The 16,412-nt window shown below is 37.0% G+C and overlaps 1 pseudogene across 1 annotated transcript in view; it reads right to left on the reverse strand.

Moving 5' to 3' along the window:
• Positions 1 to 16,412, reverse strand: part of LOC308051401 (erbin-like) — an 82,106-nt pseudogene that overhangs the window by 35,202 nt on the left and 30,492 nt on the right. The window contains exons 4-13 of the transcript in view: positions 14,310 to 14,384; positions 12,878 to 13,022; positions 12,362 to 12,434; positions 11,164 to 11,293; positions 10,699 to 10,814; positions 9,537 to 9,606; positions 8,431 to 8,526; positions 6,254 to 6,375; positions 5,530 to 5,697; positions 4,588 to 4,770 (exon numbers count right to left, since the gene is read on the reverse strand). The product of the transcript in view is annotated as an erbin-like (transcript). The remainder of the gene's footprint in view (positions 1 to 4,587; positions 4,771 to 5,529; positions 5,698 to 6,253; positions 6,376 to 8,430; positions 8,527 to 9,536; positions 9,607 to 10,698; positions 10,815 to 11,163; positions 11,294 to 12,361; positions 12,435 to 12,877; positions 13,023 to 14,309; positions 14,385 to 16,412) is intronic.

A 16,412-nucleotide genomic window follows, 5' to 3' on the forward strand; every position in this document is an offset into this window, starting at 1 on the left:
TGTCTCTAACACGATTCTCCACAAATCTCTCAGAGCTTTGATTTCTTTATCTTCTTCCCCTCTGATAGTCTTATCCCACATAGTGTCCCACTCTGTTGGGGAAAACGAAAGTGGAATTTCTTTAAAGTGTCCCCATTTCTGGGCTAATTTAATCAATGTGATTAACTTTTCCTGTGACGATTTCATACCTCTCTTAGAGAGTATACTCGTCGACAGTGCCGCTGTTACCTCGAGCTAAATTTTGATGCTTTTAGGCAAGCGGTCTTTTCGGTAGAAGGTAAGTGGCCAGCTCGTTCTGGTGCTTGTCTTTTGCTATCGGACAAAGCACACTCTTCTACCAACCCAGTTTGGCCCCGTCTTTTAATGAGTGCTGCTTACTGCAGTAAATGGCGCTCCGGAGATCTTACTTTTGCTAACCATCCTCTGCTACCAGTTGTCGGAGAATGAAAAACTTGGATCCCAGTAAGTCTCTTTGAGTGCAGAGGGTCGGACCAGCGAGGACAAAGAATTGGGCTCAATATGAGTTTAACATCAATGCCCTTTAATGAACGTTTAACAACACTGAATATCAATGTCCCCTAATACACGTTTTAACAACCCTTATATACTCTTTACTTAGTGGCCACGTGACAAACACAAGCAATGATTGGTTACTCTCTGCAGTCACTCGTCCCCCCGCCTATGGTGATTAGCTGCAGGGCACTGTCCAGGAGCTGTTCACGCGCAGTGATGACAGTGCCCCTCCTGCAGCCTGGGTCGAGGACAGACCAGCTTCTGTTTACTTCCGTGTGGTCCTAGTGCACCTCAGTCACTTCAAGCTCTGGCTTGTTCACAGCACACAGCCCATGTCCTCTTTCTTCCAAAAACTCTCCACAGCAGCTCACAAGTTTCAGCTTGGAAACTGGGTCCTGGTCAAATCCTGGAAAGAAACTAAGCTTCAGCCAGATTGGGAAGGAGCATTTCAAGTTCTGCTGATCACTGAGACAGTGGTACGACCAGCTGAGAAAGGGTGGACTCATCACACACGGATTAAAGAGCCAATCGAACCTCCAAAAGACAATGACGAGTAGCAAGTACTGACAACTGATGACCCCCTTCGACTAAAGATACAGAGATGAAAATGAAATGAAACTTTTGGGGATCATTAATCCTGTATTATGTACAATTTACAAATGGGTTACTTAACATAAACATCACTGAAACTGAAGGTTCCCTAACAATTTGAGTAGATGATTGCCAGATCCTTAACTATGGGAATGTACAGAGCTAAAGAGAATTGAGTTATGAAAACAAACACATGTGTCCAAGGGGACTGAGTCTAAGCATGATTTAAATAAGTGCACAGTTTTTGTTGCTGTCTCTCATTGCCCCACCTGGTACAGTGTTATCTGGACCACAGAGTTTAGGGGATGGACAGTGAGCAATGAACGGTTATAGAGTTAAAAAGAAAAATTACCCTATCTAAAGGACAATCTCTCCCGGGATGTGAGCCTCTGCAGTGCAACCCTTTGCTAATTACAATACAGGGAGCAGATGATTCATTAAGTGGGGTTTATGGATCATGAATAGACATTAGTAGAAAAGATGCCCTGGGAAGGTTCAAAATATATGGAGATACAAATGCCTGGGTAGAATGTATCAAATGTATGGTGAAAAGCCTAAACAAGAGTAATTGCTATGTCCGTGCACCAGGAAGGCCTGTGGCCCAAGTGGTACCCTTCCCTCTGGGATGGAGCGAAGATTGACAGGGAATGGAGTGCATCTTAGCCTTATACCAAGACTCTACGGCATAGGGAAATAAGTCGTGTCATACTCTCTCCCTACTATTTCCAGCTTTGCAGGGAAAAATATCAAAATTCCCCTGGCATTTTCAGGAATAATTGGAAATCATACTGCCTGTCTCTCACGACGGGGCAGGAATGATACCAAGTTCCTAGGAACATGAGTAGGTGTGTAGAGACACGGGAAGTTGGTCTTCATACGTCCTCAAATGCTTCTTGAGTGGATCTTTGGTGGTACTGTGGGAAGATGACACTTCATTCCATTCTACCTCCCACTGGGAAGGTACCTGTGACATTGTTCAATTGGCAATTCCTTTTACCCCGGCATTTGAACACTCTGATTCATCAGGACAACAGAAAAAGGAGTTTAGGGTTTTCCTTTGATGACAGAGTTTATCTCGATTCGATTGGGGTTTGAGTCCTTTTTGTTTTGGTAGGTAACTATAAACAAGAATGTAGACTGGATAAATAACATTTATTATAACCAATGATTTATAAGTTATACTAGACTGTAGTGGCAGAGCCCCCTCCCACCCCGGGGGGATGAGGTTGTCACCAGCCTGGCTGAGAGGTGAAGCCAGAGACAAAAGAAATGAAAAGAGCCCCATTAGAAGGTAACAATGAATGAGCAATCACTGGACATGCGCGTGCAGAGCGTGTGGACAATACATGCAGCCTATCATGTTATTGTATAGCGCGTGTTACAACCAATCACATTGTTGCAAGGCGTGTGGACAGGGCAGCTTTGGTATAAAGCTAGCCTGGTCCGACAATAAAGTGAACTCTGTGAACATCACATTGGTGTGTCAGGTTCTGTCTCTCGCATGGAAAAGCAACACTAGACAAGCAGTTAAAGGAATCACTGAACAATTAGATGCTACTAGTAGAATGGCATGGGAAAATAACATAGTCCTAGATGTGATGTTGGCAGAAAAAGGTGATGTATGTTTAACCAGAGCTTTGCAAGGACTCACAACTTCAGCAGAAGAATTGGCTGAGAATTCAGGTATAGATAGTCCACTCATGGGACTGTTAGAATCTTGGTTTGGAAAATGGATAGAAATTATAGTATCTGGTTTTACTTCTTTAATCGTAGTAGCAGGAGCACTAATTTCTATAGTATGCTGCATCATTCCGTGTGTCTGAGGACTTTTTCAACGCCTTATTGAGGCAGCTCTATCAAAGCAAATGCCTTTAGGGCCACTGCCATACTCAGATAAAATGATCCTGCTAAAAGAACAAGAAGAAAGAAGGAACAGCAAATGCATAACTCCAGAAGAAAAATGTGAAATCATGTTGTCTAGGCTTGAAGCCACCTATAGAACTGTGTCATAAGAAAATGCAAAACCAACAAAAGTATAAAATAAGGAGAGGAGGAAATTGTAAGGAACATTTAATGAAGAACTGTTGTTTTTACATAACTGAGGACCTGGCACCTGACCCCAGCAGGGGGGAAGGAGCAAGAGATATTGGACTATGAATCCTTAATGTAAAACAGTCTTTTCCCAGAATATATACTGATACCTGTATACATACTGATACCTGTATTTACAAGTTAATTTAGGAGAAGTGTAGCCAGAGTACCAGGAACCCATATCTTAAATAGATGGATAAGGGGAAGGGTATTGTATGTGTCAGGGTAGTCTGTAAATCCTGAAGTACCCAACCAGTGGGGAACAGGAGAGGGAAATTGCGGCCGGGATTTTGGGGAGATATAAGCAGGGGCTTTTTGCCCTATTAGGTGTGCCTACCTTGAGGTAGAACACCCGGTTATTTAAATATGCTTTGCCAAGAGATTCTGCCTGGGCCTATTATATTTGCAAAATAATTGTTTCCTACACCTGATCAACCATGCACTGCTGCCTCATTTACAAACTGACATACAACCAGCTTTAAAGAATTGCTGTCACTATTGTTAGACAACTAATATGATTTTCTGAAATTGTGTATTTAAACTAAAGAAAAATGCCAAAACCAATATTTTCAGAAACGATGTAGAAGCAGGAACACATTAGTGGGGAAAGAGCCAGCAACAGCCACAACTGCTTGTCACAAAGCCTCTTCAGAAAAAGCATGATGTACATGTTCCACTGCTTACACAACACAGGCAAAAATAATCTGCTCGTGAAATGATGAAAAAAGCATTTTACAAGTTGTGATTGGCAACTGATGAAGGGACAAGTTCCAAAATTCATCATAAGTCTGAAACACATTCTAAATAAAAAAACCCAAATACGTGGAGTTTGTCACAGAGATGTACAAAGAGTTCAGAAGTTAAAAATCTCTGACTCTTTATAAGGAGTAGATACAATTTCAGTCATATTCATGACAGATCACTAATAAATAGAGGAATACATTTTTTTAAACTCACCTTTTACTTTTCATTCCAAATGAATGGGCAGAGTCACTAAGATATAGAAGTTTTTGATTGTTCCCACTAATCAGATATACTGACATTTCAGTGACAATTATAATAAATTATTTACTGAACAACTGACAATCAAGCAAAAACTGGACAATCCTATCTAAGTACGAGTCTTTTCACAGTTTGATACTGCGGTCAACTTTTGAGTTTCTTTTATTTTTCTTGAAATGTATACATCTTTCATTATGAACTTTTTATTAGCTATTTCAACTTAATATAGTTTGAAGTGAGGAAAATATTGCATTACAAACCATCTGTACTTACAGCACTTCAAGATGGCAATTTTTCGATTGTCAGCATAAATTTTCATGTCTCAGAGTAAAAAATTCAGTACAACGCCAGCACAATTCTTTGACTGCTATGTTCATCACAATGCCATACCTTGAGCATATCTTCATGGCTGACAATTGTTTTCATGTTCTGCAAGGTTTTAACAAGGGCAGTCATCTGTGAATTTGTAGTGCTGTGCTCAGCTTCTGGTTCAGTAGGTTTCTTCACAGAGCTTCGTGCTGAATATTGCTTTCTCTCATCTGCTTTGTTCTTTATTGAAGCAATTTCTGAAGTCTACAGGATCAAGAACATTAGCAGAAAAAAAACAGCCTGAAAGGTTTTCAGTAACATATGATAGTTAGAGTTAACGTTATATATTTTATGAAACTATGGAATGAAAAATCTGAGCTCTGAAATGATAAAGTATGAAATGCACCAGGTAGAGAGAAATCTCTGCAGATTACTGAGGTACAGTCCCTACTCTTTGCCAATCAGTTTGACTCTCCTCTTTACTGGGGTCAATTTGTACCATTAAACTTCCAGTTAAATTTAAAAAGGCTAAGAATATCTACAATGAGACAGCAGCACCAAACAGTACTCCTATTACGCTACATCAACCTGTAAGCGACTCCTATGCCAACCTGCTACAATTGCCTTCCCAGCTTATCATGCAAAATCTTCAGTCATGAGGGTAGCAGCAACATCCTTAGAGATTATCCTGATTTTCATTGTGAAGTCTGGTGGATAAAGGAGGATCAGAAGATGACAAAGATGCCATCCTCCAGAAAACAAACCAGGTTCTTAACACATCTATAGTTTATATTTGCCTGAGAATCAAGTCACTTTCCTTGTTCTTAGTGTCAGAGGAAAATTGCTATTGCAAAACAGACACTTATTAGAGACTTCTTTAGATGGTGAAGAGGTAAGTTCTGTTCTCTGACATTTTTTCCTGCTAAAGCATTAGTGTTGAGAAAGAAGAGAATTAAAAGGAATCAATGACACTCTAGATCTTAGGAAGTTCTTGCAAAGTCAGAAGAGAATATTATATCTAACCTTTACCCTCACATCTACAGAAACTGTCTGGCCTTCTTGTTTTGACTCCTTGGCAATATCTTCAGTAGGTTCTTCATCCTTTAGACTATGTACAATTGTCTGGACTGTTTTAACCATATTCTTAGGTTCATCAGGATACGGAGTTGGATATCTCTTCAGGTTGCCTTCCTGTGTAACAAAAAGCAATAATGTTCTGAATTTAATTAAATGCTATAATTAAAACATCAGTTTAAAAACAGACAATGAATTAGGACAAAACACTCAGCAGAGCAATCCAGGATCTGCACTTCACTGTTTGAATCCACCTGGATTAACTTAGACTTAAGTTTATAAAACCCAGAAAGATTACAAATCACTTTTTAAAAAATTGTCCATTGATTGCAAGCAGGAAGAATTATTACAACTGTAATTTACTTAAAGAAAAATCAGGATTAATTATTGTTTCCCCACTATTCTTCCCCACAGCACCATCAGTCCAGGAGTCTCCTAGTTATGCCCTACATTGCCTTAGATCAGCTGAGACTTTTCCCCTTGTGCTTCCTTGTGATTGTATGGAGAGCGCGGGAAGTGCTTCATCCTGCAAGATAAACTAACAACTGAAGACTTGATTTCTTCAGCAGAGAGAAATCCACAGCCAGAGTAAGGAAAAGGATGGGATTTGGGGGTAGGGGGAGGAGAAGAGGGAGCGAAGTCCCAGGTATTAAAAAATAAATTCAATACTGACCCGAGGCGGTGCCTCTCTCTCATCTTTGTCTTCATCACACTCAAATGCCACCTGAGCATGCTGTTCCCTCTGTTCCTCCCACAAAGATGGATTGAAACTTTCATTATCAGATATGAACATAACTAAATAATAATAAAAAAAAAGATTCTCATGTGAATAAGATACAATATGCAAAATAGAAATCCTCTTGGATGGGACTGGTGTGCTTTTGTATGCATTCTTAAAAGATAAGAGACTAGCAGCACAATAAATTGATGAATAGCTGCACTGCTACTGCTTTATGAACTTAGTTGTATTTTCATAATAGTAAAATCCCTATCTGTAAAGTAAATAAAATTTCGTGCACACAGCTGTACACTAGTCGGAACACTCGCAGTTGCAAATTTTCAGAATTCTGCTGCAAAGTATTTTTATTCATATATATGTATAAATATGAAAATGTGTATTTTATGTATGAAAAAGCAAATGTTACTTATATACTTATATACTTATATAGTTATATAGATTTATATAGCACATGTAAGAGCATTCACCTGATTTCACTTAATGAATTTTTTTTAAAAAGGAAGAATAAAAATGACTTACCAAGAAAAACCTGCATTATTACTAATCCTGAAAAAAAAACAAAAGCACCTAAAACTTAAGGTAAACACATGATTTTGCAGAAGTTATATAAATGACAGGAGCTTTACAAAGTATTACTTGCTTAATTTTACAAGAGAAAAATTCTTTTCATTACTCACTGTTTTTTATTCTAGCATGTCTCCATGCCTTGTGTTACATTAGCCAGGTTCTACTTTAGCATGCCAAATAGTCTAATAAATCTGTCACCACTACCTCAGCAAACCTATATACTTCACTAGCAATGCCAAGACTGTTTGTATTAACTATATCTGAAATAGAAAAATGCTTAATTTTAGGGCTCACCAAGTGCATTGAAATATTTGTTACACTGTTTTTACTGGGTAAACTTACAATTTTAACACATCTGAAAAATATTCTAATAGACTTCACTATTGCTGAAACAGTTCCTGGCACACACACAAAAAAAGAACTTTCTAAAGAATTTTATGAATTTTAAAGTTTAAAAAGGTTATCTATTGAACTTCAAATCTTCTGTTTGGAATAATTGCCTCAGAGGAAGTTATTCTGTCAACTTAAGCCAAACAAACAGCCCTTTCCTCATCTACAGAAAGAAATCTTGCCACTGGGGTAAAATAAGTTCAAATGGAGAGAACACTTTCAGGAACTATCTTCAGCTTCACTGACAATCTCCAAATTATTTTATAATTCTCACATTCTGTCAGAGCTATCACACGTACATTATCTGCATTACAAGGTGCTGAAAGTAATGTAAAATTTACTGGTTTTGCAGATATTTTCGGTTACTCAGTGTACTAGACATTTGTGCCATGTAACAGAAAATGTTGCCATTTGTCAATTTTCAATTATTCCCATTGATAACTGACCTCCCATTTCTGTTAAAGAAGCACAAGCTTTTTCCTTTTGCCCATGGGGGAAGGAAAGTGGAGAAATACAGAGACTTTACTCTTTCCCTAACTCCTGATGGGGTTACTCATGGAATGTTACTAATTTTCCTAAATATTTCACAAGTGTGCAGAAATAACTTTCTGGCAAGATCTTAATGTTCTGGGCCCAACCTTTTATAAAACACTTGAACTAAATGTGACCAAAATACATTTTTTCTTGACTGATTTTTTTTCCTTTTTAAAAATAAAATACAGAATGCTACATACTTTTCAAAAATACATTATAATGGATTTAACATTTTGTCTAACATTTTGTTAAAATAGTCAGTCTGAAGCAGGCACATGTCAAGGAGAATTTCAACCTAAACTACTAAGCTCTGCTGGAATTAATAAGACTGTCACACTGGGAAGTGGCAACCATCAAAGAACATGATCCCACCAGTCCATTCCTCACCTCATTCCCTATACATGCACACTTCCAACTGGAACAGTTTCACCTAGAATTTACTAATATGCGGATCACATTTTTAAGTTACTGTTCTCATTCTTCAGATGTAACTCTTCATCACTTACAAGTTTACTTCAAACTTGTATCTATTATCTAGTGAAAATCATGTTAGCTGGACTGTCTTCCTATAATTTTTTTCAAAAGTCAACAGTTTGACAGGGTATTTCAGAAATTCTTACCATCCTCGGTCCTTGGTTGCTGGGGGAACATGTAATTAGTAAGCACTGTTTTCTTTGTCAGGGTCAGCTTCTTTTTGAAGAGATAAGTGGTTTAGACTAAGGAGGAGATGAATGAAGGGTATTTTATGAGAATATATATGTGTAAAAAGTAAATATGATCTACATATCACAGAGTATGCCTGTCCCATTACTTTGCAGATTACTCTGCCTTGTATTAAACCAGTTGTCCTCTGAATAATTTTCACAAAATGAAGTTATTAACATGTCTGTCTTTGATGAACTGAAACCCAGTAATGGCTTTAAGAGAACAGCAAACACTGGATATTCTAAGAGTAACCTAGTTTCTTGCTAGGACTTATTACTATCCCAAAGGCAGCTGATTTGGAATACACAGATATATTTAGCCATTTAAAGCTGTAGACAATCATATATAGGAGAAAAAATTTGTACTCAATATTTTATTTTAACACCAGATTGAATATCCCCCACCCCTTACAAAAAAAGGGCAGGGGATTCTTGAAATTAGTGTATTGGTAAAAGCGGTTTTATTATACTACACCTGAGCCTAGTGGATTTCTGGCAGCCCTGTACAGCTTAATGTCATTCAGGAAATTGTCATAGTACAGGGGGCTTCAATACACAGGAAAAATACAAGCCACAGGTGCATGAGCTGCCTCTCATTAGTTTGAAACTTGGAGAGTCACAGAGTTCAAAGGTGGGACAAGACACTCAGCACAAAAAAAAAGGCATGCTAAGTTTCCCTAATGGTATATCAGTGGAAGAAACAGCATGCTACACATTCAAGTACTAGTTTTTCAAGCACTAGCTTTCCTGCATAAACAAACCTGAATTAAGAAATAAAAAACAAAAAAACAACATCTGTTAAATTGCATTTCCTAATGGCACAGAACTTTGCCAGAAATATGAAAGTCTCTGAAGTCAGGTAGGTTCAGTGTTCTTTATTTTAGGAGAACTGACAGAGTAATAATGTCAAGGAAGTATTGATATATATACACAGTACCACATCTCATTATTTAACAGATGATTCTGTACTTGTCAGTTCCATTAGGAATAAAGTCAACATTGTTAATTTTTAAAAACTTAACCTGATTGTCTGATAGCCACACAGCAGTGAACTATTGCAGTTTTGTAAAGGTAAATGGCAAATTCTTCAGTCTGTAAATCACAAGAAGAGTTTACGTAAGTACACTTATCAATACTGTTAAGAAACAATGCTGCATTAGCCTGTAAAATGCTTAAAAAAATACATTTACAGACATAGTTAAATGAATAAACTATTGACAGTTGAAAGGCAACAGCTTTTATTTTAGATTCAAAGCTACACCCAGAATTAAAAAAAACCAAAACAGATTTCTGACCAGTTTAGCAAGCAGATTAAAAAAATGAGACAATGTGACGACTTGAATTTAACTCAGTTCATTGACTTGAATACAGTTTTCATGACAATCATTGGCATTGTGTGGAAATCAACTATCCAAAATCAAGGCTATTTTCATACTTAAATCTGAATCCTCAGCAATTTTATCTGTCAATACACATGCACTCCAATTAAGAAAAAAGTGCTACATGTGAAAAAAGTGCTGTTTCTCCCCAATAAACATGTATGGGAATAGGGCTACTCTGGTAAATGAAAACTGTGGCATTAATGGATAAATCAGGCTACAGATGGAGTACAGAGAAGCTGGATTGGCAGAACAGGGTGGAGAGCTCAGACTTCTCTCTCCCAATACATTGAAATTTTACAGATTTGCAATTCTCAAAAGGGAAATGTTTTGTCATTTTTTCATGTCCAGCTCTAATAAAACACAACACACTTTTTTCTCCCTTCTCCAGTACACTCAAGTGTTTTACAATATACTGTGATACTGTTTTGTGTTCTCCATATGCAATACAGGAAGCTATTAATTTTTAAGTAAGAATCAAAGTTTTAAGAAAATATCGAACTAAGTCCCTAGAAAAATACATGCTAACAATCATCAATCTTTTGGAGCTGTGCCTAAATGCGCGTGCTTATATCATTAAAATAAATACAGCTTAATAAAATGGATCTTCGAGATCCAGAATACAACAATAATACATTAAACACATGCACCTCAGTCAGCTTCTAAGCTGTGGGTGAGGTAAGAAAGCATAATATATTCATAAAAATACCTCTACTTACATTTGGAGGATAGACATCAGTTACAATACACTATATGCAATGCTATTGCATTTTACAGTTCTATTTGAATTAATGTATGCACAAACCTATTGTCACTTAGGTTGATGACTTTTAATTTCTGCATATCACCCATTTCTTCAGGGAGAAATTCAAGATTATTAGAATGCAGAATCAACACTGTTAAATGCTTCCAGTTTCCAATCTGAAAAAAATACCCCAAAGAATTAATTAATCTTCACAACTTTAAATACACAATTTTTATCTTTCAAAACAATTAGTATTACAGCTATTTTTGCTTGTAAAGTACAATTACTTTTCTTCTTACATATTAAACCTTCTTTTAGTTTCAATACACTAGCAACAAATTTCTACTTCCTGCTTAAAGAAATTCAGAATTTCATTATTTGAAAGTTTGCATATTTGTATACACCTGTCTTTAAAAACATACACACAGAAAATCTACTCAAGAATTATTAACTTATCCAAAAGTTATACTAACTATATTGATTAAGATACATACAATTTTTACAGTTTTGTAACTAAATACATACCTCTGATGGCAGCTGTGTTAAAAAGTTATGATCTGCAGTAAATGTTCTTATGTTAGAGAGTTGCCCAACAGACGAAGGCAATGTTTCAATCTCATTGAAACTACAGTCCAGTTCTTCTACTGATAGTAACCTGAAGAAAAAAAAAATACTCCTCTATACAGGTGAATTCATCCAGCATTAAATGAATACTTTAAGTTTAGACAAAGTTAATGCCACTATCAAATACAAATCTCAAATTAAATTCAAAATAAAACTCTGAAACCCAAGGGAATTCGAATCCAAGAGAAATTCTTTACTAATTGCCTGAATTGTTTTTTGCCTTTGTCTTTTTTGTTGGTTGATGGGTGGGTTGCTTTTTGGATTTGTTTTTTAAAATCTCCTTTACACTGTCCTCATAAGAGAACTTTCAGTCAAAATAGGGGGGTCAGCAACATCAAATGTTTGTGTATTACATGAAAATGTGCTAGTGCAAGGCACTGAAAACATTCAGAGTGGGACAGATCATAACCAAACAGGAGTTAAGTGCAGTTCCTGAAAAAGAAAATAATTTAAAGAGAGACAGCGAATCTAAGACTTTGGCAGCAAATAAGTATTTTGTAAATTCTGACAGCAAAACATAACCTACATTAATTATAATAGGAGAACAGAAATTTGAACAAATACCCTAATTTGTATAGCACTTAATTCTGAAACAATTATTTTCGCTGTCATTTGCAAGTTTTAAATTAAATTGCTGAACACCAAATTATACATTAAAAATTCCTGCTGATTGACAGGTGAAAATTCTCTTTATGATGTAAAAAAGATAAATGTGTGTGTTCAGATGCACTTTCTACAAGCTTTTTGATACTGGTTCAATCATTTGCAATATTTACCACAGCTATGTTACTGACAAAAAAAACCACTTTCAGACAGCTGACTGCCTTTTTAAGCATCTTGGTTTTTTTCACATTCAATTTTTCTTTTATAAATTGGTGTCTGCATTAATGAGTGAAGAACATAGGTCTTGATATTAAATAATGTATAAAGAACATATATGCTGTGAACTAGAAGATATGAAAGCACTTGCATTCAATTTTAAGATGTTAATATATAGAAAAAATAGATCAAGGAGGTCTAGACATTCAAAAGAGGAGCTACTGTTACAGAAAAGTGTGCAGAAAGGCAATGCAACCTTTTATTCAGGTAAAATACCTACCCTCCTATGGAGTCTGGCAAATAAATTAATTGGTTTTCATCAATTTTAAGTGTTGTTACCTTCTTTAGGGAACCTGTGGTAAAATGAACAAGTAAATGAAAAAGGACATTTGAGTTAATCTAATTTAAATTTTAAATTAAGAGGGAAAAAAAACCCTATGGGTAAGCAACCACATCTGCATTCCCTGGCATGCCTATGGTGCTATATATCTAGTAAGGAAATAAGCAGACAAGCTTATGGAACTTTTTTGCCAGCTTACATGGGCCAGCTATGGGAGGGATCTTTTTACTCTGTTATGGTCAACAGTTTCTCATCCATTTACAAACTGCTCTATGAAGTCAAGAATGCTCCAAAACAAATATAAATGTTATTATTCAGCTACACATTACAGCTTTATCCAGAACAGGAACTTCAAATTAATTGAAACTTAGACCTAAAATGTAATTTCTCTGTTTTCAATTGTTCTGTGACTAAACTATAAGCTTTTAAGAACATTAATTAACTGAAAACACAAACCAATAGACTCTGGCAGTTGTTGAAGTGAATTACTGGATAACAGTAGATCTTGAAGGCTTTCACAACCTGAAATACTTTCTTCAACTACTTCAATGTTGTTTTTAGAAACATCCAAGTAGGTCAGTTGTTTCAAAGTTTCTATGAACTAAAAGCAAGAGAAAATAATGCGCAAGTTCAAAACCAAAAATGCCAGCAGATTTGGCCACAAACTCTCTCTCAAGTATAATGCCACAAGAAAAGAGGAAACCTATTTATAGTGCTGAAATACAATTTTATGCAAAACATCCAAATTTTATAATATTTTTAAATATTTTGTGCAGATATGCACAGTTGATGTTTTTCCACACACATACCACAGTTATTCTGCAAGTGTCTCTAAAGTCAGCCTGCTGTAAATTCAACTGTTTGATCAGTTATCATGAATCAAGTGACTGAAGCTTTAGAACAGACTTCAGAGAGATGTACACAGCTCCAGTAAAGGCTTTTAATGCTTATTTTTGCCTTTTGCATAAAACTGCATCCTACTTAACATCAAAACCACCAACAACGAATCCCTAATTGTACTAAACTGAAAAATACAAGCCAAAATATAAGCTTGTATTACATTTCCATATGAACCAAGAATAAGCTTAAATATCTGTGCACACTACTAAAATCTTCACAAGGAAGATGCAGCCACTTTCACAAATACAGTTTTACTTTTACTGTAGAGTAGAAAGGTTTAATGCATCCACCCAACTCTTCTTCAAAGAATTATTAGCTGAAGTGAGAGAAGACTACTGATCAGGCAAGAAACCTTCACATCAGAAGATTGCTAGTGATTTTAAGTCTGAAAACAGACCAGCTGCTTCCTAAATTTCAAATACTAGTTTACTTGAAAATAAACACGAGTTCACAAGTGTTGCAATAACAGATCATCCTGGACCTCATGTAATTCTAAGAGATGTCAGGAAAACCTGGTTTTAGTCAACAGAACATTTCCTCAGGAACTGACTATACTCTGTGTATACATGGCAAAAAATTATTTACAGACGCTGCTTGTTTTACAGTCGCGACCAGTAAAAATTCACACAACTTATTTTTCCTGTAAATTCCTGCTTGCTGTCTAACACAAAATAATTCCTTTTTGGAAGGACCAGTCCACCCTAAATTTCATCCAGGATTTGATGTAGGATTTTTACCCTTTTCTAAAACTGGAAGATAATTTTTAGATGAGAGAAATATAACTTTCAATGAAAGAAAAACTGTGTACCCAACTATCATGATCAGTAACAATTTCTAAGTAGACCAGTCAAGCATTTAAGTGGCATTTAGCCTTTTGGCTTTAAGTAACATTAAAATTATACAGCAACTTCAACATATATGATAGCTGACAAAGCAAATACCACTGTAAATTAAAATACTAAATGTTGAACACAATAAAATGATTTACCCCTGGAATAAGTATTAGGCTATTACCATCCATCCAAAATTCTTTTAAACCACTCAGTTGTTCAAGTACTTCAGGCTGTAAAAGAAACAGTTTTAAAAACACTTCATACAAAAACAGTGAAAGGCAAAAACAACTTCCGTGATTCATCTATTGCAACTTTAAGTAATTTCTTATAGCTGTTATATACACTGTTTCATTGGGTCATTGTGGAGGGGTTTTGATACATAAAGATTTGTTGCTGAATTAGTCAGGCTCAAAGGAATCTCAAGGCCGCTTCGAGAAGCTGAGAACAGAATCTGCTGTGAGAAAGAGGGGCGTTCCTCAATCAGTGGGGTCCTGGCGTGGTGTGAATCATCGGACGTATCATCAGTGAGACTCCAGTGCATGGACAGCCCACGATACTCATTTAGCGAATCCATGCTTGGAGTGTGGACGCGTGATTAGAATATAGTTGCATATATAAGGAGGCTTGTTTCTGTAACAAATGGCTTTGCATGATTCACATTGAATCAGAATGCTGAGTCCTTTATTGTTCCAACAAATGGTGATCCTGACGTGATACTCTGAATGGCGTACCACTACGATCGGGGAAAAGCATGGAGTGGCCCAGCCAGGAGCGGCTTCAGCTAGACTGAAGACCGGACGGAGGCATAAGGATGCCCCGGGGATAAAGGCGTCAACGCAGCACGGGAAAAAAGGTGGGTGGCTGGAAGCAGGAGGAGGGAAGAGTAAAGTTATGGGGCAGAACGTGTTCTCTGAAGCACAAGTTGCAGTTAAGTTCCTCCTGCATATTCTCTCTATGAGAGGACTTAAATAGGAAGAAAGTAACATATGTAGACTATTAATTTGGTGTAGAATTAACGGCTACCCGGGAGAAAACGAGAAGGCTTTCAAACGTTAACTTTGGGACGATAAAGGGCAGAAATTATGGAATAAGGTCAGCAGTGGAGATGATAAAGAAACTAAATCATTAGCGACTACATGGAAGCTTATAATTTCCACCTTAAAAGACTTTAAGGCTGAGCGGGCTGCCATTGTCAGAATTTTTCCAGAGTTGCAGCCTGTTAACAAACCTAAAAATGACTGTGAAGTTTACCCGGATCGTGTCTTTTGACCCCCTCCCCACTCCATCCCCTGTTGTGCCGTCGGCACCCCTGATGATACAGCAGTCTGGGGCGGAGGGAGGAAAATTACCGAGTGGATGGACTCCTATACCATTACCCGACTCTAGAGAGATCAAGAAGTCTAAAGGACTGGAATCAGACAATTTGTCAAAAGAACTGATGAAAGCTGAGAATGCTAAAGTCTTAAATAAGTGTAATATCAGTCCTTTTACTGATTCGTGTCCACCCTTACCGCATTCTACCCCTCTAACTCATACGAGAGAGCAGAAGGAGTCGCCGGATAAGAACTGGGCAAAAGAACTGTGTGAAAGATCAGATCAGCTATTAGCGAGTAAATCGAACAGTCAGCAATGCAGTCATGCTGATCGTGACGGGAAAGGGGATGCGCTTGGGGACTCAGGTTATACGAATAATTATGATGCTAGAAAGTATTGCCAAGAATGTGCACTGTTCCGAACCCCCCTGTTACTAATGGTTCTCCAGCACCGTTCAAGTCCATGTTATCTGATGACTTGGAAGAGGATGAGAGTTTGAAGCAATTTTCATGAAAAGTTAAGTATGTGTACGAGTTGCCCCGAGATCAGATAAGAACCATGAAAAACACAAGCAGAATTAGACCTATGCAATGTAATAGCTATAGATCATTTAGGACAGAACAATGGGGATTCATTGAAAGGGGCAGGTATCCCACAACTGGAAGAGACACTAATTGACTCACTACAACTACAGACACGATAAGTTTCTGAAATCCTGAGGCAGTCAACAGACCTCGCATATCAAGCTATGAGAGAGGTGCCTGAAACCAACAAAGCAGCCAAATCATTTGCAACTATTAATCAGGGTCCCAATGAAAACTACATGCAATTTATTGACCACATTCAAGACACCATCAATAAGCAGGTTGAAAACTTAAAAGCTAAGGAAGCACTAGTATTGAAATTAGCAGTAGAGAATGCTAATGTTTGCTATCAACATGCTA

This window comes from Nesoenas mayeri, assembly GCF_963082525.1.
Source record: "Nesoenas mayeri genome assembly, chromosome: W".
NCBI classification, from domain to species: Eukaryota; Metazoa; Chordata; class Aves; order Columbiformes; family Columbidae; genus Nesoenas; species Nesoenas mayeri.